The following is a 21148-nucleotide window of genomic DNA, read 5'->3' as shown; positions in this document are numbered from 1 at the left end:
CATACTGGGATATAGAGCTGTCTGAAGTCTACATGTCTGTAGACAACGCCCCCTCAGGGGAAACCGAGTGTTTGAGAAACCGTCGTGACGTCAGTTACATGGACCGGAATGTTCTTTAAGATGGAGACAGGGATTCAGAAGGAGAAACACCAGGGGGAGATGAGGGAGCTCCTCATCTCAACGACTAAAACACAACTTCAGTCTGACACAGAGAACCATGGAACACTTTCAACAGTCCCCTCCAGGCATCGTGACTCCTCAGGAACAGTTTCATTTCAGAGAAGGTCTCTTTTGGGGCCATTCCAAGATGGATCCTGCTCCTCAAGAGCCACCCCCCTCCACTGGATGGTCTTCTGAACAGATGACGTCCTTCCTGTCCTCAGGCTGACTAAAGCTGCACCGTTTGCATCTTTGAAGGCCCCTCAATCACTAAACCACTGGACTACAAACGCATGACTTCAGAGACGTTGAAACAGCGTGAATGGAGACACCAAGCATAGTCCATCACCAATGTGGGACGCCACTGAAGAATATTGTACATAATTTACGTCTCTGGAGATATTGGTGGTTCTGTTCTGGGTGCCCTGACAGAAGAGCTGGGGGTGGATGATGGAATGTTATTTGGCATGAGGTTTTTACCCTGCAGGAGTATTTGGTCTTTTATGGCTGCTTTTTATGGTGTGTGTGGGTTTGACATGAGATGGAAGATTTTTGGCATCGTGAGGGTTCTACTGTGTGTGTGTGTCCCACTCACACCCGGCACGGGGTTCTACGTGTGTTTCCTGGGTTCTGCGTCCTGCTTGCTTTGACATTGATAATTTTCATATGGGGGTCTGTGTGATTGGCTTGGTGTATTGGAAGCGACGCTCCGGAGCGATATCCAACACACTGGGCAGGAAGGAGAGTATCTAAATCAAGTGTAAAAGGATGCAAGCGGCGTGTTCAGATCAGCGACTTCAAACTAGGACTACACCAATCAGGATAAATGGAGGATGGATACCTAAAGGCATTCCACAAGGACTCTGAAGTTGGAAAGGAACCTCAATGGATGTTCAAGATGACCTTCACACCTGTAATGAGACGGCTCTTCCTACCTGGCTGGATTGATGGAGAGCCCTGTGGATCTTCGGTTCCCTTAAATCAGAACCAATCTAGGAACTCCAACTAGTGCGCTCTTCAAGCTGAAGTTGTGCTCTTCAGCTGAGGAGGCAGGGAAACCTTCACTGGGGCTACAATGTGTATAGAAGAGAACGTTTGAGTGCCATAGTACTCTGATGAAGACCGTTGTTGTGTTTCACTGACTGACAGGAAGAACCCTCACATCTTTTTCTTGGCCTTTCTGCTCTGTGAATCCTGGTGCCATCTTGAAGGATATTACAGCTCATGTAACTGATGTCACGACAGATTCTCAAACACTTGGTTTCTACTGAGGGGCGTGTCTATAGAACTGAAGACTTCAGACGGCACTGTATCCCAGCACGCATCTCTGCTCACTCAGACCACACCCTCATGAGTAGGATGCAACACTATAGCGATGGAGATATAGAGTTTTATAAGTAAAGAGGGAGCAGACAACGGTGATTCGAACACAATTGTAATTTAAGTCTTTAAATCTTTAAACCATGAAGATGGTTGGATAGTTCAGGAATTGGGCTTAATTTTATTATGGGCAGTCCTTTCGCTCAAATGCCCACTTCTCACTGGACCTGTACATGTGTTGTTTGGCTGGCATGATTTTCTGTTGGTAGTGAGGCGGTCAGGGTGACATTGCTTGGCTATCGTCGGCTCTCTGTGAGCTCACTGTTTTGATTTGATCTGTATGGTTTGTACCCTGAATATCGATAATTGTTGTTTTTAATTTTAAAATGTAGACACGGTTTTGTATTGAATTATTCCATTGTTTTTAAGCAAGGAGTTGTGGTTTAATGTTGTTGTGGAACGTACATGGTGGTTCGGTTCTTCGTACGGTTTTGAGTGATTTAACTTGTACACACTGGGTGCATAATAATGTAAAGGTACACTGAATAGCAGTAATGACCAACAGCAACAAACAGATCACATCAAGGTAAGTCTGTTGGCTGTGTTTTTATGAAGACCATCGCTGGACTTCTGGATCTTCCTCCGTTCAGCTCAAGGTGAGGCGCTGGTTCTGTTTTTTCTTTGGTTGGTTCCGGCCGGAATGTTCGGATTCCAGTCGGACGGTTTGTGCTTCCCGCCGTGGAAGGTTCTGAGTGCGCTCACTTGATTTAGTCTAAATGGTTAGCATAGAACGTTGTAGTCTTGACAACCATAAGAACCCACGTGGCTGTTAGTTGGACGTGAATCCCCTGAGGGTATCTGGCGGAACGTTCTGGATTGTATTTGCGTATCTTCCAGCCGTTGCCAACAGAAACTATTTTTCAGTCGGTTTCCATTAGGAATTGTTGCCCCTTATCTTAAACTAATTACTTTTGATATTGAATACACACTGACGCGTACATCGTAAAATAAGTTGATCATTTCCGACTGTTGCACCGACTTAAGCCACGTTGACGGGACTCTCGCTGCATTCGAAACAGCGTACTACTTGCGGGCCCATTTCTGATCATCAGTGAAGGCTGAAGATCATTTTAAGGTGGATGACAATTTGGCATTTCTTCGACGGAACCCTGCACCTGAATATGGCTGAGTATATTTGATTTAATATCGATACTGCTTAGTGTTCTTTGTTACTTCAGCTTTCGTATGTTCTAAATATCTGGTGTCAATAATTGCCGTCGAAGTAAAACCGTTAAAGACGTTAAACAACGACTTTGGTACTTAGTTACCAACTGGATAATAACAAAGCTAAAATAATGTCTTTCCCACATGTTACAGTAGAAGAAACTCTAGAACTGTACAAAAAGGTAACATGTAGTTTGTCCCAAGGTGTCTGCCTCCTCACCCAGAGCCAGACCTCCACCTCCTCACCCAGAGCCAGACCTCCACCTCCTCACCCAGAGCCAGACCTCCACCTCCTCACCCAGAGCCAGACCTCCACCTCCTCACCCAGAGCCAGACCTCCACCTCCTCACCCAGAGCCAGACCTCCACCTCCTGTCAGAAGTCCTCCAGAACAGGTCAGTGCTCTGGTGTGAGTCAGTTTCAATGCATGGGCTGTACCACTTCTTTAAACTTGTGGACTGCTCTGTCTTCATTCCCAAAACGGGATGCTCATGTCTGATCTCTCCAATCTTTTCTAGCGTTGAGTTATAAAATAATAAATAAAAATCAGTTTCGGAGTCAAATAAATATTTGTAATAATAAATCATTATTGTTGGGCAAATGCTGATGTAAACCTGCTGCTGTAGCTGAAAGGCGAGGCTGAGAGGCTGGGGACCGGCTTGTGGTGCCAGGATGGACCGGAGACTGAGGCTGGAGACCAGGGGCCTGCAGCACCGGACCAGAAGGTAACCATCACCAAGCTCATCTGAAACACTAAAATCCTCAGTAGTTAAGGTCTGATGGAGAAGCCGTGCTGAAGGCCCTGCCTGGTGGAAGAGCTGATGGAGGCTCTGCCTGGTGGAGGAGCTGATGGAGGCCCTGCCTGGTGAAGGAGCTGATGGAGGCCCTGCCTGGTGAAGGAGCTGATGGAGGCCCTGCCTGGTGGAGGAACTGATGGAGGCCCTGCCTGGTGGAGGAACCAATGGAGGCCCTGCCTGGTGGAGGAACCAATGGAGGCCCTGCCTGGTGGAGGAACTGATGGAGGCCCTGCCTGGTGGAGGAACCAATGGAGGCCCTGCCTGGTGGAGGAACCGATGGAGGCCCTGCCTGGTGGAGGAACTGATGGAGGCCCTGCCTGGTGGAGGAACTGATGGAGGCCCTACCTGGTAGGAGTGATCATCACACTCAGTGCCACTTACCGTAGAATACTGCTACCACAAACTACCGGCGTTTGTTAATATACCAGACAACTACATCTGTTTTACCACACATTAAAGCAAGACTTCCGCTGTTTGTTCAAGACTATGAATCTGTCTGAAGAGAGCTGGTGGGGGAGCTGAGAAGCTGTAAGACGATTAGGAATTGACAACAAGGATTCCTTGTAAGTTTGTATTTACTGAACATGGTTAACTTGAAAGGGCAAAATACAGCTGTTACTTTGACATTTGTCATCTACCACGTGTTTCTGGAGCGGAGGCGAGCTGGTAGGGGAGCCGTGAATCTGGAGGATGAAAATCACTCTAACAATTTGGATTGTATGTTTTTATTAACATAAAAAAGTGGAAATAGAGAGCTTGAAAATAAGACAAACTACATGTTTGTTACCAGACGTTGGGGCCAGATTTGAGCTGTTTGTTCCAGACCAGGACTCTGGCTGAGGAGTGCTGATGGAGGAGCCAAGACTCTGGAGGACGACATCACTCTATCAACAAGGATCCTCGTCAGTTTGCATAAAGTAAACGGATCGCCTTGTTGTAACACAGGATTAGTTTGTCCAGTAGTTAAGTTGAGGCATACTACTGTTGTTGGTTACCAGACAAACTACAGCTGCTACTTTGTTACGCGTAATTAGAGCCCACCTACTCCTGTGTTTGTTACCTTACATTAGAGCCCACCTACTCCTGTGTTTGTTACCTTACATTAGAGCCCACCTACTCCTGTGTTTGTTACCTTACATTAGAGCCCACCTACTCCTGTGTTTGTTACCTTACATTAGAGCCCACCTACTCCTGTGTTTGTTACCTTACATTAGAGCCCACCTACTCCTGTGTTTGTTACCTTACATTAGAGCCCACCTACTCCTGTGTTTGTTACCTTACATTAGAGCCCACCTACTCCTGTGTTTGTTACCTTACATTAGAGCCCACCTACTCCTGTCTTTGTTACCTTACATTAGAGCCCACCTACTCCTGTGTTTGTTACCTTACATTAGAGCCCACCTACTCCTGTGTTTGTTACCTTACATTAGAGCCCACCTACTCCTGTGTTTGTTACCTTACATTAGAGCCCACCTACTCCTGTGTTTGTGACCTTACATTAGAGCCCACCTACTCCTGTGTTTGTTACCTTACATTAGAGCCCACCTACTCCTGTGTTTGTTACCTTACATTAGAGCCCACCTACTCCTGTGTTTGTTACCTTACATTAGAGCCCACCTACTCCTGTGTTTGTTACCTTACATTAGAGCCCACCTACTCCTGTGTTTGTTACCTTACATTAGAGCCCACCTACTCCTGTGTTTGTTACCTTACATTAGAGCCAAATTACGTTTGTAACCAGACCAGGAATCTGGAGGATTGACGGAGAAGCCATACATCTGGAAGGCAAATCCTGAGGACCACCAGGACTCTACCATCAAGGATTCCTCGTAAGTTTGCATTATCTGGACCAGGTAGGGGGTTCAACTCTCAGACCAATGGTGCCGGGTTCAAGTCCTCAGAATACAGTGATGCGTCCTTGAGCAAGGCGCCCTAAAGCCTGCCTGCTCCTTAATGTCTTATCTTTGGTTCAGATAATGTTGCCTCTTTTGAATATTGAACGTAATCCATGTCCTTGTTCGCTCCGGGCAGACACACCTGAGCTGAACCTCACCTGATCCTGTTTGGTCGGGGTCAGACTCACCTGAGCTGAACCCCACCTGATCCTGCTGGTCCCGTCTCCTCAGTTCATCTTAGCCTCGTCTTCCAGAAGACCTGCTGAACTCAGCGGTCTGATCCTGATGGATCATTGACCTCCAGTGGGAGTGATCTTCTTGATCCCACATGTACCTGTGTGCTTCCACACGCCTTACCCTCACGTCTGTCACAAACCTCACTACTTCACTAATCTCTACTCCTTACCTTCTTCTTCCTTCTCCGTGGTTCGAACCTTTACTCTGAAGGAGTGTCTTCTTGAAGCTTTACACTGAAGGACCGTCTTCCTGCCCTCAGAGGGTTCAGCGTTAGGGTTGAGAGTCAGGGTTTAGAGTCAGGGACAGAGCTGGTCAGGGAGGACTGGTTTTACACAAACCCCTTCATTTGCTTTTGTGAATGGTGGTGACATTTTGAAATTATTAATTTGGGAAAATGTTTTCCTCTGCTTTCCTTTACAAAAGTATGTATTCAACTTTGTCAAGTGTTGTTGTTTATACTGTATATTAAAATCCTACATTGACTTCTGCATGTTTGGTGCGTTTCATTAATTGTCCTTTGACTTGGTTAATGTCAAGCTAAATATCAAACATCCATGTTACCACTAAATTCAAGCCTATTCATGTATTTAACAATGTACATACTGCCCCCGCAGGCCATTCTCTGCTACTACAACACGTTCAAACCACCAACCCGGTCTCCCATCGATGTACAATAGCTTTGTTGGTTCAAACGGAAAATGTAGTTTGGTGTGAGACTGTTGTCCAAACTGTCCAGCAGAGGGAGGTGTCTTACACCTCAATTAATTATACGGATATGTTTGTGTGTGTGTGTGTGTGTGTGTGTGTGTGTTTTAAAAAGTTAATGTGCTGGTCTGTCTGCAAATAACTCTGCCTCCAGCAACAGGTTTGGTCGCAGCATAGGAAGCAGTAGCGTGCGGTGCCCCTTCATCTCGGTGGGGCAGAAACGACCGGCGTATGACCACACCCACAATTTATATCTATTTTTAACTAGTATAATTTGAGCTACATTAAAACATGTTAACTAAACTAATTGTGAGTAAGAATTAAAAAGAAACCAATAGCCTGTTACTGCACGCTTTTGAAGTGCCATCCGCAACACTCGTCATATGATGTCGGACTAATTAGAATAGCCTATGCGCAATGGAAACAACAACTCTACAATTAATATATTGTGGCTGAGCTGATGTGTGTTAATGTGTGTGTGGAGGTGTATATATTAATTAATATATTGTGGCTGAGCTGATGTGTGTTAATGTGTGTGTGGAGGTGTATATATTAATTAATATATTGTGGCTGAGCTGATGTGTGTTAATGTGTGTGTGGAGGTGCCGGTGGGGCTGTCTCTGGGCTGGCGGTGGGTGAACGCTGTGAGGACAGCGGGCTCCTCAGTGAGTGTGGGACCGTGTTGAGGACCTGGGCCTCCACGGGGACCGTTCTGCCGGCCAGGGGGTCTAAGGTGGGGGCTGAGGGAAGTACCGGTTGGGATGTTGTCAGGTTGAGTGGTGAAGATGTCGTGGGGAGTTTCTGGTAGGGGACTGAGATCAGTGACTGTGTAGCTGTTGAGTGGCGTAGGTTCTGCTGTTGTGTCGGTGAGTGGTTGATGACTGGGAAGTGGATGGTGGCGTTGGGGAATGTGGTGAGAGCCTGTTTATTAAGGGCCGATATTTGTTTGATGGATGTAAGTTCGGGGTTGTGATTCATGTTGTTTATGCCGACTGAAAGGATGACTGTTTGTGTGTGAGTGTGTGTTGGTGTTTTCTGTAGGATGTGTAAGATATGTCCTATGGTGGCCCCGGGATAACTGTCTATTTGTATGTGTGTGCGTGTGTGTGTGGGGGAATTCTATAGAGATTGTAGTCGCGGATGATGAGTGTGGGTGTGTGTCCTAGGTACGACTAATCCTGCAGCTTGTGGCCCCCCCTAACCTTATGGTAGGGGGGTCGATAGTATTTTAAGACTGCAGGATTGGTCGGGGAGGGGATGGACTGTGGTTTGATATCTGGAGGGGGTAGTGTAGGGGGGGGGCAGTGGGGGCCGGAGGGTTGGTGTCAACAGTGACCTGGTAAGAAGGTTGTGGGGGGAGGGGGGAGACTTTTGGTCAGTTGGGTTCGTTGTGGTCGTGTTGACCTTAGTAGGCCCCTTCATCATTGCTCTTAGATTTTTCGCCAGGCCACTGGTGACACCTATGAGGGAGGGGGGGGGGGGGAGTCAACAAGGTCCACAATGAGGTTGGTGCGTGTGTGTGATCTAAGGAGGGGTCTGCTGGGTGTTGGTGTGTGGGGTGTGGTGGAATCTGGTGGGGAGTTCTGGGTATGAATGACCTGTGCGTCTGGGTGGAGGATCGTCTCCTTGCGGGGGTTGGGAGTGGGAGAGGTTGGAGTCAAGTGTCTGGATGGAGTGAGGGGGGACTCTGGAGAGAGGGTGGTGTATGGTGGTGTGTTGGTTGTTGCTCGGTCCTCTGAGGTGGAGGTTCATCTGGTGGGAGGATTTCTGACTGGGTGGAGCGGGGGAGAGGGTGGGGATGGGTGGGGGGGGGTTGGTTGAGTTGGGGGGGGGTAATTGATCTGAGGTGGTGTGGAGGGTGTGTGGTGCGACTCTGTGGGGGTCCTGGCTCCTGCAGCAGGTAGGGAAGGTGGGGGCCCTCCCCCTCCCCCTTATCCTTGAGGGAGGGGGGAGGGGGAGGGCTGGTTGTGTGAGGGGGGGTCTGTTGTGTTTCTGGTTGTGTGTATAGTTGTGAGCTCCGTCAGTGTGGGGCGTGGGCCTGAATAGAGTGATCTAGGGTGTGTGTGGGTGCTGGTTGGGGAGGCAGAGGGGGGGGGGGGGGGGGTCTGTGTGGCTGAGTGTGGGCTGTGGAGGTGTCGGTGAGGGGAAGGTCCAGGCTCGAGGTGGGGTGGTATGGGGACTGGTCGGTATGGGGGAGGGGGGGAGTAGGTTGAGGGGGTGTGGGTTGGTGATGAGTGGTGAGTGAGGGGCGGACGGTGTATGGAGTAGTGTGTGTTCTAGTTGATGGAAGGTGGTGGCTAATAGTCTGTGGCCCAACCTCTTGTGTGCCCAGTTGGTAGCGGTCTTAAGTGAGAGTGTGTTGGTGGGCTGGGGTGTTTGTGTGAGTTGGTCTATTGTGTGTGTGTAGTGTTCTGTTAGGATCAACATGTCATTGTGCATCCAGGTGTTGGTGTTGTCATTATTTCTTTGTGATGTGGTGTCTGTGGGTGATGGGTTTGATGAAGTGGGATCATTTGTGGACCTGTCGTGACATCCCCCTGGGGAGTTCCCGGGAGGACACCGCTCTGTCCGCTGTGTCCCTGTGGTGCAGGGCCTGGAGTATTTTAAAATATACTTTGTCTTTTCCACGGGTTGGACCATCTGGTGCAATGTACCGGGTGTGTGTTGGTGGTGGTGGGAGGAGAGGACGGGTGGAGGGTGGAGGTGGTCTTTGTGGTCTGAGTGGTTGTGTGTGTGGGTGTGTTGGTGTGGGTCTGGTGTGTTCTGTGGTTTGATATGTGTGTGTGTGGGTCTATTGTGGTGGTGGTGGGTGTGTGGGGGTCTATACTGAAGGCTGGGGGGTCTATAACGGGATGTAGGTGGGGGAGGTAGCGTGCGTCTGTTGTCTGCGTGGTAGTGTGGCTGTGTGGTGTTGGTGCGATTGGTGTAGGTAGGCCTCCAGGGTGAAGACACTTCAATAAAGATAGATCTATTTCAAAAGGGTGGAGCTGTGAGGGGGCTCTGACCTGCTGACGGTGACGGTGGTGGTCCCGTGGTGGGTAGCCGGAGAGGGTGGTGGTCCCGTGGTGGGTAGAGGAGAGGGTGGTGGTCCCGTGGTGGGTAGCCTGAGAGGGTGGTGGTCCCGTGGTGGGTAGAGGAGAGGGTGGTGGTCCCGTGGTGGGTAGCCTGAGAGGGTGGTGGTCCCGTGGTGGGTAGAGGAGAGGGTGGTGGTCCCGTGGTGGGTAGAGGAGAGGGTGGTGGTCCCGTGGTGGGTAGCCTGAGAGGGTGGTGGTCCCGTGGTGGGTAGCCTGAGAGGGTTGTGGTCCCTTGGTGGGTAGAGGAGAGGGTGGTGGTCCCGTGGTGGGTAGCCTGAGAGGGTGGTGGGCCCGTGGTGGGTAGAGGAGAGGGTGGTGGGCCCGTGGTGGGTAGAGGAGAGGGTGGTGGTCCCGTGGTGGGTAGCCTGAGAGGGTGGTGGTCCCGTGGTGGGTAGCCTGAGAGGGTGGTGGTCCCGTGGTGGGTAGCCTGAGAGGGTGGTGGTCCCGTGGTGGGTAGAGGCGACGGCAGGACGGTCCCTGGTAACTGCTGACGGTGACACAGCCAACGGGCCAATAGAAACACACTTCTGTTGGAAAGGATGAAAAGTACATCAGAGTAAATAAAAGGGGGGGTCTGAGGACCCCGCCCGCACACGCACGCATAGAAGTATATACATATATCTATATCTATATATATATATATATATAGATATAGATATAGATATAGATATATATATGTATATATTTCTAAATATATTTATATATAGATATATTAATATATATGTATATATTTCTAAATATATGTGTTCTGTTACATGTATGTTTTCTCCTGTGTAATTCAGTCTTTTATGTTTATTGATGGTCCTGTGATGCCATCTACTGGCGGACTTTGGTATCTTTCTGGAATATGTTCCGATATGCATGCCTTTCACTCCATTACACTACATTCACTTGATCGGAAAGCATGGTACTCGCACTCGTCTTCATAATTGCGTCTCCTCTGGTTTCAAGTTAGCCTTTGAAAGCATCGTTGGTACGTTATCTGTATTGCTATGTTAAGGGGGTTTGATGTATAATGAGATTAAGGAAACTTTGTAAACAAATTAGATGGATGGATATTCTTACATTAGCAAGCTAACTTAGTAGCTAAGCTAATTTTACAGCATTCTGTTATTCTCATACTGAAATGCTGTACTTCCATTCCTCAGTTTTACCCTACTTCACCTCACCATAAAGAGTGAACTGTAACTTTTCGTCTGCGTGGTTTGATGGAGAGGAGTTTATACTATCTGTCAACCCTGGCAAGGTGCTGGGGGTAGAGGGCAAAACAAGAGAGACACACACACACACACACACACACACACACACACACACACACACACACACACACACACACACACACACACACACACACACACACACACACACACACACACACACACACATCCACGCATCCAGACCCATCCATACACATCCTCTCAATATTAGTAAATCATGCGCATTTATACAAAATATAGGAATAAAAAGGAGCACACTGCAATCTCAGTAGAAGTCATGGGCGAAAAATAAAGGAACCCCAAAATTGCAAACGCATATACATATATAATAAAAACATGGTAAAAGCATGCAAGAAGTATTAAAATAACACAGGGTAAAGGTAAGTGCTGGCAGATAAGTGCAAAATAGATTAAATGAATAAATAAAAAAATAGGAATATAAAAAAAGATAAATAAGAGATAGTAAAACCATTCACACATCCATACCATCCTGTCACATAAAAGAAGCCTCCAATGAATAAGAGGGTAAGGGTTAGGGTTATGGGTAGCATAGCCCTAACCCCCGTCCCCGAGCCCAATGGACGCTGTCCTGGGTCGTCTGGAGTTGAAGGAGAGACCGTTGTTTAAGGTGACCGCATCGGGGGTCCACCTCCTCTATGCTGTCTCTCACAAAGCTGCTAAAGGCCTCAGTGCAGTGGAACTGGTGAAGGGATAGCTCGATGGAAACAGAGAGGAGAGGAATGACGAGACGGGCCTGAGGGACTTCAGCTCTGGCTGTTCCAACGCGACGTCGATGTCTTTGATAACGGTAACGGCTGTTTGTTCCCTAAGACCGTTGTTTATGTCTACCTAAAAACCACCGGTCTGATGCCAGGCCTGGGGGAGGGGGATCTAAGCAGGACCGCAGTGAGGTGTCTGAGGGTCGCTCCCGGGAACCTGTGGGCCTGAACCTCCGACCGTTTAAATGTGGGGGTGGGGGCGATGTTAGAATCCCCCATAATGATAAGAGGCTTCCTAATGGCCAGAGCCCACTGGGAGGCTAGGGGGGTACCAATGGTTTGGTGAGGGGGGGGGGGGGCCTGGGTTGATCTTCATTTGATGGTCTAGAACAAAAGGAAGGAGGTGGAGAGGGTGGGGGGGGGGGGGGGGAGGAGAGGAGGGGGGGGGGGGGGCGGGGGAGAGGAGGAGAGGCTGGGGTCAGTGGGGGCCATTGGACTATGCCAGGTGAGCTAGGGATCAATACACGCTGGGTAATGGTTCTGCTGGGGGCATCTAAAACAGTGTTGGAGGGGGTGAGTGAGGGGGAGAATGAACTCGGGCAGTAAAGGAGAACAGTTTTGGTTGTTTATTATTTGAATCAGTGCTAATATCACTCTGCTTGTTGTTTCCAGGAGCAGGTTCTGCTAGTCGGGAGAGTGGTGGAGAAACCAAAGGTACAGGCGCCCCCTGGTGGACGACGGGGGGGCTGGCGCTGTCCCAGTGAGAGGCCATTAGGTTAAGGGAAAGAGGTGGGAGGGCCAGGAGAGAGGGGATAACGGGAGGTTTTAAACGGTTAAAGTGAGTGTGTTGGGGTGTCTAAGAGGGGCTAGGGGGACCTGTGGGGGTGTAGGGAGCGGTGGGACGCCCTACTCCCCCTGAGTAGCGGGGGGGTGGGCGGGGGGGCCCTACTCCCCCTGGTGAGTAGCAGGGGGGTGGGCAGGGGGGCCGAGGTGGTTAACAGGGAGTGTGGAGGAGGAAGTCAGTCGGCTAGTGGGCTACGGCAACAACAATTACCCTCAACAATCGTGTCCACAATTTGCCGTGAAACCCAAACCCCGAAACCCGCCTCCACAGCGGCACGCGTGGATACTGTAGGTATAACACGCTGTTTTACGTTGAAATGCTACGTATCCAGTGTTCATGGAAACGTACACCGTCAACGTTTTTTCTTGGCGACTGGGTTGCACACGCACACACACACACACACACACACACACACACACACACACACACACACACACACACACACACACACACACACACACACACACACACACACACACACACACACAGGACAGAGCAGACTGAGCGTCTCGGTCCCAACTATATATAGAACCGGAACTAGAACTATAGCGGTCCCGAAGCAGTGCTTAGCTTCGCTGTCTTTGCTTTTGATGTGAAACTGGTTTTTTGTACAAACTCGAACAATTAATCCACAGGACGATTAACCATTCACTTGTTCTGATAGTTAACCGATTTAATCTCTCTCTCTCTCTCTCGCTCTCTCTCGCTCTCTCTCTCTCTCGCTCTCTCTCTCTCTCTCTCTCTCTCCCTCTTTCTCTCTCTCTCTCTCTCTCTCTCTCTCTCTCGCTCTCTCGCTCTCTCTCTCTCGCTCTCCCTCTTGCTTCCTCAAGTACTTCCCCTTCCAACAGTTCTGTGTGTGTGTGTGTGTGTGTGTGTGTGTGAGACCAGACCCCCCAGACCCTCTCCTCAGACCAGACCCCCCAGACCCTCTCCTCAGACCAGACCCCCCAGACCCTCTCCTCAGACCAGACCCCCCAGACCAGACCCCCCAGACCCTCTCCTCAGACCAGACCCCCCAGACCAGACCCTCTCCTCAGACCCTCTCCTCAGACCAGACCCCCCAGACCAGACCCTCTCCTCAGACCAGACCCCTCAGACCAGACCCCCCAGACCAGACCCCCCAGACCCTCTCCTCAGACCAGACCCCCCAGACCCTCTCCTCAGACCAGACCCCCCAGACCCTCTCCTCAGACCAGACCCCCCAGACCCTCTCCTCAGACCAGACCCCCCAGACCAGACCCCCCAGACCAGACCCTCTCCTCAGACCAGACCCTCACAGCTTGTTCCTCACAGAGAGAAAACTAACTTGAGATCTCTTCTGCTTCTTCCTGCTCACTCACTGTCTCACTCTCTCTCTGTCTCACTCTCTCTCTGTCTCACTCTCTCGCTGTCTCACTCTCTCTCTGTATCACTCTCTCTCTGTCTCTCTGTCTCTCGCTCTCTATCTCTCCTCTCTCGGTTCCTGAAGTACTTCCCGTTCCAACAGTTTGGTGTGTGTGTGTGTGTGTGTGTGTGTGTGTGTGTGTGTGTGTGTGTGTGTGTGTGTGTGTGTGTGTGTGTGTGTGTGTGTGTGTGTGTGTGTGTGTGTTTTGAGAGTGGATAAGTGTATGATTGCATCATTATGCATGTAACTGTATTTGTTCAGGAGGTGGCTAATGACACCACTACCTTATAAGGGGGATGTTACCATACTCTATCTCTCTCTGTACCTGACTCTAAGAGGTGTGTGTGTGTGTGTGTGTGTGTGTGTGTGTGTGTGTGTGTGTGTGTGTGTGTGTGTGTGTGTGTGTGTGTGTGTGTGTGTGTGTGTGTGTGTGTATTGTGCGCGAACACTGCATTCATAACATTCGTCTTCACAGATATCACGTGCCCGCACTGAGAGAGGCGTTGTCCCGGGTTTTTTTCAACTGCGAGTCAACGGTGTCGCAGCGAAGAGACTTTCTTTGACTTCCTTTCACCTGATTAACTTGTTTTAGAAACACTCTAACCTCCGTTTCTTCCCTTACATTTAAACTTTTACAACTTTATACCGTATGGACGCAATATAATCCCGGAGTAGAAACGATAAGGTAAGGTAGGCCTACAGTTTACTACCGTTTATATTGTCTTTAGGTTATGTATATGATAATGAACAACCAGTTTACTACCGTTAATATTGTCTTTAGGTTGCTGTATATAATAATGACCTCATCTCGGTATGTGTCTCCGTGTATCGCTTATCAATTAAAGACAGAGTTTACTGTAGAGAATACATTAGTTAATGTTTCACTGCTTTTCTGACCCGTGTGGTAAATTGAACACTGCGTTCAATATTCAAGAGATTCGTTTGTCTTGATGCTACTCCGAATTAAAGGAAGGACGTGAAAGAAGTCCCTTTCAATGTGGTGATATTTAGATATAAGTTATATATTTGTGCGTATTGACTATCGATGTGTTGAGCTTCACCAGTTGATCTATATTGAATCTGTGGTTCAGTAATGTGACAGAATTCAGACTTTGGTCCAGTGGAGAAATTGTTCTAACGTTCTTTACTTTAATTGTACCGCAATGCATTTTTTGAGTCTATTGTATATCTTTTTTGCGTTGTAGTTTAAGCACAGTTACAGTCTCCAAGGTGTTTAATAATTCATCGGTCATCTGCTGTACCCATCTGTACTGTAGTGAGGGCGGTGTGGTTATGTTGTGGGGTTCATATTGATGGTCTATGACGTCCATAATGCTTTAGTGTGACGCAAGTCTCAATGACCTCTCTCAATAAACGGCTGAAGTTGAAAAGGCAATTGAAGTGATGGATGAGTTGTGTTTGTGTCCAGGTCTCCAGTCTACTATGGATGAGGAGAGAGAGGAGGGGGGTCCTACCTCTAAGACCACTCTGTCTGGGGAACATGGCCGCCGGAGCAAAGCTAAGAGGTAAGAAGAGGATCTCTCTGTCTGTGACTGTTGTCCATCTCAGAGCTCAGCAGTGATGCATCATGACTCCATCATTAGTCTGAGTAAAAGGTGTGTGTGTGTGTGTGTGTGTGTGTGTGTGTGTGTGTGTGTGTGTGTGTGTGTGTGTGTGTGTGTGTGTGTGTGTTGAAGCCCAGAGCAGCAGGAGAGAGCAGACTCCCCTGGACCCAGCTGTGTCTCCATGAAGAGTGACCGCTCTATGGAACATCCTCTTGTGCAATTTAAAGATGGAAATCATTCTATTGAGAAGAGGTGAGGATTGATTAGAGATGATGATTTGGGCTGTAGTCTTAAATTCAACCTACTCTCTGACCAATCGATTGGTCGATGGTGAAAAGATGATTATAAAAACAATGCGTCCGTTATCTCTGGATCAACATAATCTACCACAGTGCGTTGTACTCTACCTGCTAGCCTCAACATCACATAAGGGCTGTTTGGAGAAGGGCAGTGGGTTTCAGACCCCCTCTCGGTCCGAGTCCACTCGGTTAGGGCAGAGCTTCAATATGAAGCAGACAGCGGACGAGCCACGGAGCGTCGGGCAGCGTCGTTTATAGACGACACCACCGAAGAATTGATTATAGCTTTTATCTGTGTGTAATATAACGGGGCCCACTGGATGCTGCTGGGATTAGTGACAAGAAGCCAATTCTGATGTGTTCCCACTCAAAGCCTAGCGAGCGTTAAACACGAAGGGGGTTGAAGAATCACAGACGTATAAGAAAAAAGTACTAATGCCTTACCATTTTAGCTGATCTGCCCACAAACTTACTCTACACTTTGCATGCTATTTTGTCGTCCTTTTTAACCAAATGCTGCCAGATCGATGACTTGGTTGGAATCAATGAGTTAGTAGTGGAGTAAAGGTTCAGTAAGTTAGGACTAGCGGTCTTCCTTATGGGCCAGTTCAACGTTGAGGAACCCGGGGGTTTGACCTCTTGTTGTATAAGTCTTATCGTTTATTAAACCATAGGATTATTAAAACAGAAACTACGGAGCCTTCAACCTAATTTATTCATAATTAATGTTATTTCTAACACAATATAGACCGTCACTCAAACATAAAACAAATCAGTCTGCATTTGTCCCTCCCGGCCCTAAAATAATGGATTAAGAAGCTCTTTGTTCTTATGAAAGGAACACCAGCCATTGTCCGACCAAAGGGAATTTGGTCTAACAAGTGCATATCGATTAACCAGTCAACCAACCGACCAGAACTTGACAGCCCTAGAGATTATATAGGTACAGCTTCTATCAAACTGACAGAAATCCTGGTTCATGTTTTCCTAGAAGAGTCCAGCAGCAGAGAGCAGACTCCCCTGGACCCAGCTGTGTCTCCATGAAGAGTGACTGGTCTATGGATCAACCTGTTATCTTTAAAGATGGAAATCAGTCTATTGAGAAGAGGTGAGGATTTATCAAAGATCCTAAAGATACAGCTTCTATCAAACATCCATAATTCCTGGTTCTTGTTTTTCTAGAAGAGTCCAGCAGCAGAGAGCAGACTCCCCTGGACCCAGCTGTGTCTCCATGAAGAGTGACCGCTCTATGGATCATCCTGACCAGTTTAAAGATGGAAATCAGTCTATTGAGAAGAGGTGAGGAATATCAAAGATCCTAAAGATACAGCTTCTATCGAACGTCCATAAATCCTGTTTATTGTTTTTCTTCAAGAGTCCAGCAGGAGAGAGCAGACTCTTGTTATCAGACTTTACTGGTACTAGGGCTGTCACGGTTGAGGAATTTTCACCGCGGTGAAAACAGGGGGCGCAATATCGCGGTATGCGATATTATTGCACAATTTTTTTAAAATGCCGTTTAAGCGAGATAATGCACATTTAAATTCAAAACACACCCGTAACCGGAGTTTTGTCAGCGAACTTTTCGGACACAACGGAGCTGAAGGTTTGTGTTGAACCAGTTGCCATGGAGAATGGTTTGATAGTTATGACGAAGAGGGAACGCTCCGTTCACTTGCATGGACAGAGTCTCTGGTTGCTAAGCAACCTCAACGTCTTGGCGGACTATTTCTCTGCTGATACGAATGCTGGAAACACACCAGACACACCATGTGAAGTTATTTAACCCGATTATTGTTATTTATATCAGAGATTATTTAATCAAACCCGATCTAAGCTCTATCACCCAAACACGGCGGTGTTTGGGTTTCCTACCTCGGACTCCAGCGCAGCCACAGCCGACAACTATCTTTATTCTGGGTGGATATAGTAACATAGTTACGCCATTAAATGCGTTTATGGAAACATTTTTAGCGAGAAACGTGCATTTTACTTTCATAAGGTTCGCTCGGTGAATGTGAAGGATGTTTGGTTTGATAGTTATGACAAAGAGTGAACGCTCCGTTCACTTGCATGGACAGAGTCTCTGGATGCTAAGCAACCTCAACGTCTTGGCGGACAATTTCTCTCCTGATCAACACTACGAACGCTGGAAACACACCAAACACACCATGTGAAGTTATTTAACCCGATTATTGTTATTTATATCAGAGATTTTATATCAGAGATTATTTAATCTAACCCGATCTAAAACTCTATCACCCAAACACGGCGGCGTTTGGGTTTCCTACCTCGGACTCCAGCGCAGCCACGGCCGACAACTATCTTTATTCTGGGTGGAAATAGTAACATAGTTACGCCATTAAATGCGTTTATGGAAACATTTTTAGCGAGAAATGTGCATTTTACTTTCATAATGTTCGCTCAGTGAATGTGAAGGATGTTTGGTTTGATAGTTATGACGAAGAGGGAACGCTCCGTTCACTTGCATGGACATGGACTCATCTAGCTGCGTTGGAAGCGTTGAACCACCACACACTGGTCAAGCGTCAGGTTAGGCGCGTTACTCGCGTTATCCAACGCGAGTTCACCATTACTAAATTAATGAACGTTAATGAATGGTTATCATGGCAACGCACGTTTCATTCTAGAATTCCACGGTCAGTTTCATGAACGCGCAACCCGCACCAGGTCATATGCGGTGATCGCGATGGCCCATTATCTACCGCAGTGTGCTCTAAATATCGCGATATTTCATTTTTGCGATTATTGCGACAGCCCTAACTGGTACTGATGTTTCCAAGTCAGGGAAAATTAATGTGTGTGTGTGTGTGTGTGTGTGTGTGTGTGTGTGTGTGTGTGTGTGTGTGTGTGTGTGTGTGTGTGTGTGTGTGTGTGTGTGTGTGTGTGTGTGTGTGTGTGTTGAAGCCCAGAGCAGCAGCAGAGAGCAGACTCCCCTGGACCCAGCTGTGTCTCCATGAAGAGTGACCACTCTATGGATATACCATTTCAATTTAAAGATGGACGCCCCTCCAGAGAGGAGAGGTAGGGGTTTCAAACGGACAATGAAAACAGACCAGTTGGTTGTTATCATTCTCTACTGATACTGATATCTGCAAGGCTGGGGAAATATAATTGTGTGTGTGTGTGTGTGTGTGTGTGTGTGTGTGTGTGTGTGTGTGGTGTGTGTGTGTGTGTGTGTGTGTGTGTGTGTGTGTGTGTGTGTGTGTGTTCCCCACAGACACCAGAAGAGGTCAAAGGTTACCAGTGCCCAGTCCTCTACAGCAGCATCAAACAGAGCTGATCAAGGTGTGTAAATGTCCACCAAGACGTTTGACTTCAGCTCTCCATGAACATTAGAAAGCATCTCTTGTCCAGCGGGACGTGAATCCAGGAAAGATGCTTCTGATGTCCTCAGTGAGTTCAGAGTAAAGTTCTCCTTGATGTTTGTTCTGTTCCAGAGGGCTGAGGAGAACGCACACGCTTTCCTAGACAAGGAGCTGAAGAAGCTCTGGAGGGATCTCTTCTCAGATTACCCACAATGCTCAGAGGGTCAGAGAGTGGAGGAGGAGGAGGTGGATGATAAGAAGGAGGAGCAGAGGAGGCGCGCCATAGAGGGAGTGGTGGACATCACAATGCTCTGCCTGATGGAGATGAACCAGGAGGGACTGGCCGACAAACTGTTGAGCGGTAAGAGACTCTTATCTTGAAACAGAGAAGAAATACACATTTTGAAGAGCAGTAGGAGATTATTATTTGCTCTCTTCAGACTAAATTACATAATGCGAGACTTAATCATTTCAAACTTAAATATGGAGACATTCTTTCCTCTTTGGGGTTAAATGGTTTAATCCAGTATGTAGGGTTGTTGTGGGGTATCAGCACCGTGGGTGCTAGGGCTCTCAGCACCGTGGGTGCTAGGGCTCTCAGCACCCTGGGTGCTAGGGCTCTCAGCACCGTGGGTGCTAGGGCTCTCAGCACCGTGGGTGCTAGGGCTCTCAGCACCGTGGGTGCTAGGGCTCTCAGCACCGTGGGTGCTAGGGCTCTCAGCACCGTGGGTGCTAGGGCTCTCAGCACCGTGGGTGCTAGGGCTCTCAGCACCGTGGGTGCTAGGGCTCTGAGCACCGTGGGCGCTAGGGCTCTCAGCACCGTGGGTGCTAGGGCTCTTAGCTGAACTGAAGAGACACCCTGACAACATTGAACTCCCTCCTCAAAACACATGTGCTCCCACTGGCCATCTCGCTGTAATGACCCCCTACCGTGGGTTCCCCTCGTATCCCCGTTGTGCTGCTGTTCTTACCCGCCTCCTACCTGGGTCTACTCACTGTTCTTACCCCCTCCTACCTGGGTCTCCTCACTGTTCTTACCCTCTCCTACCTGGGTCTACTCACTGTTCTTACCCCCTCCTACCTGGGTCTACTCACTGTTCTTACCCCCTCCTACCTGGGTCTCCTCACTGTTCTACCCCCTCCTACCTGGGTCTACTCACTGTTCCTACCCCCTCCTACCTGGGTCTCCTCACTGTTCTTACCCCCTCCTACCTGGGTCTCCTCACTGTTCTTACCCCCTCCTACCTGGGTCTCCTCACTGCTGTTCTTACCCCTCCTATCTGGGTCTCCTCACTGTTCTTACCCCCTCCTACCTGGGTCTCCTCACTGTTCTTACCCCCTCCTACCTGGGTCTCCTCTGCTGTTCTTACCACCTCCTACCTGGGTCTCCTCACTGTTCTTACCCCCTCCTACCTGGGTCTCCTCACTGTTCTTACCCCCTCCTACCTGGGTCTCCTCACTGCTGTTCTTACCCCCTCCTACCTGGGTCTCCTCACTGTTCTTACCCCCTCCTACCTGGTCTCCTCCTCCCCTCACTGTTCTTACCCCCTCCTACCTGGGTCTCCTAACAGCTCTTGCTGTTTTCGACCCTAGATTGTTTTATGAAATGTAAGGCGACCTTGGGTGTCATGAAAGGTGCCTTGCAATAAAATATTATTAAATGTTATTGTTATTATTATTAATAATATTAAACACAAACTGCAGATCAACATCAGAATAACTCTGGAAGAGATGCATCACTCTTGTTATATCAGCATGTCATTTTACACCAATTCATTATCATTGTTATTATCATTAGACCAATCATATCGCTGGGTAAAAACTAGAGGTGGGCATAGATTAATTTTTTTAATCTAGATTAATCTAGATTAATCTTGAAATTAATCTAGATTAATCTAGATTAAAATGGCTCATTTGAATTCTGCCGAAGGCCTTCATAATATATGTGTGCTACCTAAATAATTAGACCAGGGGCTCATCTCCTGTTTCCAAAATGCATCACAAACTGCTAGAGAAAGCTGTTCTACTATAATTGGTGATGAAAATAAATAATGTTCAATAAGATGCACTTGTGTTTATGAACTGTTTATTCAGTGAGTATACTGATAAAGTCACCCACTCTATATCCATATTATGGATATAGAGTGGGTGACTTTATCAGTATACTCAATCGAGATGGCCACAATAATAACCGCTCTTAGATGGGTTGTAGATACTAAGTTACTTTTATAACAGATAATTCAATACGTGAAGAATTGGTGATGGAGGTAAAGCATCTTCTTTTAAATATTATAAGCCTTGGTTTAGTTATTCAGTTCTGTTGGATTCCAGCCAACCATGGAATATATGGCAATGAAATTGCTGATAAATTAGCTAAAAGA

The 21148-nt window shown here is 47.9% G+C and overlaps 1 long non-coding RNA gene across 2 annotated transcripts; it reads left to right on the top strand.

Annotated features, from left to right (window-relative positions):
- Nucleotides 1–13053: 13053 nt before the first annotated feature.
- Nucleotides 13054–15071, top strand: LOC115535304 (uncharacterized). 2 transcript variants are annotated; one of them, XR_003974449.1, is made up of 3 exons: nucleotides 13054–13068; nucleotides 13913–14259; nucleotides 15004–15071. It is a non-coding gene; the product is annotated as an uncharacterized LOC115535304 (long non-coding RNA). The 2 variants fall into 2 exon arrangements; XR_003974448.1 differs by lacking the exon at nucleotides 13054–13068 and having other exon boundaries at nucleotides 13371–14259; nucleotides 15012–15028.
- The last annotated feature ends 6077 nt before the right edge of the window (nucleotides 15072–21148 follow it).

Source organism: Gadus morhua, chromosome 22 (genome assembly GCF_902167405.1).
Source record: "Gadus morhua chromosome 22, gadMor3.0, whole genome shotgun sequence".
NCBI classification, from domain to species: Eukaryota; Metazoa; Chordata; class Actinopteri; order Gadiformes; family Gadidae; genus Gadus; species Gadus morhua.
This window is presented reverse-complemented; position numbering and strand designations above follow the sequence as displayed.